Genomic DNA, 2,625 nt, shown 5'->3' on the forward strand with positions numbered 1-2,625 from the left:
CTCTACCATCAAATTGTAATCTCAAAGTTTGTTAAATAAAGACATATCTCTCCCTTGGATTCATCCCAAAACCTTCAATGTTCAAATGCATATCTATTGTTATACTACAATGTACTTTGTCCATTTACTATGCGTACTACTGCATCCATTCATCGTCAACAAACTACCTAGTCAGATGGAGTCCAACCACTACTTGTCACAGCGCTTGCGCAGAGACCTCTCCCATATCACTTATAATTACACCAAACCCAACACTAGCATCCCACATGATCCACATAGTGCTCTCTTACACAACACATGGTATCAGCACTTGATCGCTGTGGGCTCCAAGACATCAGCCAGGTCATGTTCACTGATACTGCATGCAGTAGGTTTACCTGTCCTAAGCGGTAAACCCTGTAAAAGCAAAATGCCTTCTCCACCTATACCTGTGTAGAATCAGGGCCAAAATACAACCCATCAGAGTAAAACCCCATGAAGTACCAGTGAATCTGACCCAATGGGGGACCAATCCCACAGCACTATACCTTTTTACTGATCAATGGAATCAATATATACACCAATGCAACAACACATCACTTCAGATAATCACCATACCAGGATTAAGAAGTAGAGGACCTTTCTTCTTCTTAGAGCAACACATCATCTTCTAATGTGTCAGAGAAATCACCACCTATATGACCCAACATATCTTGTCAGCCGGTACAAAACCATCTCATCATTCATCAACAGAAAGACCTCAAATGACTTTCTGAAACCTAAGTCGGTGAGATGCCATGAAAGATTCCAAATGGTTTTCTTCTGAAGAGGTGAGGAAATGTTGTGCCATCCTCCTTTAAGACATGGTTTCATATCATATCTGAGTTATGTTTTTTTCTCTATGTATAAGGAAGATGTTATGTTGTGGAGATACTAGAAGTGCTTGATGTTGGCTTGACAGGATAAATCGTCTGTCGGGTTATAGTTGCCTTGCCTGTAAGATAGAGAGAAATTACACTTTTGGACCTGGAATATTTGCATTGTTGAACCTTGCCGTCTGTGCCGGGAGGCTAGGATAAAAATAAAACTCTAAAGCAAACCCCAAAAATTACTCTCAAGATCATAATGTCTCATCCTTGCTGACTGCCAATCAACAGGATTATACACAATACAGTACAGTCTATGTATCCCGCGATCAAGAAGTCAGTTTAACCAAAAAGAATAGCATTGATTCTGACACAGAATTCAAATGGATTACTTTTCATGCTGATTTGTCATTACAGATGACCTGGTTTGTTTATTATTATAATATGGTCTATAAATTAGGTTCAGTGTCAAAGATATAATCAGGTGATTAGCAATGTTACTATGTGTGGAAAAGTGTATTTTAAAAAGTACTTAATGTGCAAGGTAGAACAAACTATGCATAGGCGATCAAGCTGCTGTTCCTAAGAAGTGGTACGAAGGGACACTGCAAAATGACTTCATTAGTCCTACAAAAAAACTGTTCTTCTTATTCTAGGTAGAAGATCATATTTGTGACAGATATGTGACGACAATGGCATTAAGGAAACATTCCTGAAGTAACCTAGCTAGATAGGAAAAACTAGTAAAGCAGGAAATGCATAACTATCATTGCCTGCAAAAAAGACGGGTAACCCGTCTAAGTAGGGCAGATATGGGAACTATTAGGAGGACCAGGATGTACATTCACTCTTTTGCATGAGACTTCTAATGTTATCGTATGTTATGTTAGGAAAATGTGTATAGCGCACATGCACCAAAGGTTTTCCTGGTGCTGTGGCTACCAGGAGAAGGCTTAGCCTAATCAAAAGCTTGCTTAAACAGCAATGCCATCAAAAGATTCCTGAATCTAAGTGAGTTGTGTTCCAGCCTGATCAAGGAGGGGAGAGAGTTCCATAAGGTGGAGGACAGAACAAAGAAACATATCCCCCCTGCTTTCTGTTGCTTGAAAAAAGGGCTCCTCAACTATTTGGCAAAAGAGAATCTGAGAAGTTGAAGAGGAACTTGCCTCCTTATTCTCCCTGCTACAACGATTGGAGCCTGGTCATAAATTGATTTGTAAATAATACAAGCCATTTAAAAAAAGGGGTCTCTATTTCACAGGAAGCCAGGAAAGCTCCATTAGGTCAGGGGGTAGATGTGCGCAGGACTATACTATTTCCAGATTGTGCTTACAGCGGTATTTTGAATAATTTGTAATGTGTGCAAAAGGTTGCAGGGAGACTTAACAGCATGGAGTTTGCATAGTTGTAGTAGGATACAATTACCGATGCAATAGCCACTTGCAAAGTCTCGGTTGACAGAAGAGGAGTGACCTTCCTGATGTAGTTCAATAGGCCAAAGCACTTTGCCATGAGTGCCTTGATCTGGGGGATCCTGGAAATTTGTTGGACCAGCGACCAGTGTTCTGCAATTGAGAATACCCAACTCAATCTTATCAGTGTCTAGGTTAAGGTAGTTAGTGCATATCCAGTTCCAATTTAAGGTAAATTGAAATTATTGTTGGATTTGGGCAATATGATATATTTGAAAGATGAGCTGAGAACCATCAGTGTAGTTGTAGATTCTGTAACCACAATTCACCAGGGCCGAGATCAATGGGCAGATATAAACATTAAACAG

This window comes from Lissotriton helveticus, chromosome 1_1 (genome assembly GCF_964261635.1).
Source record: "Lissotriton helveticus chromosome 1_1, aLisHel1.1, whole genome shotgun sequence".
In the NCBI taxonomy this organism is placed as follows: domain Eukaryota; kingdom Metazoa; phylum Chordata; class Amphibia; order Caudata; family Salamandridae; genus Lissotriton; species Lissotriton helveticus.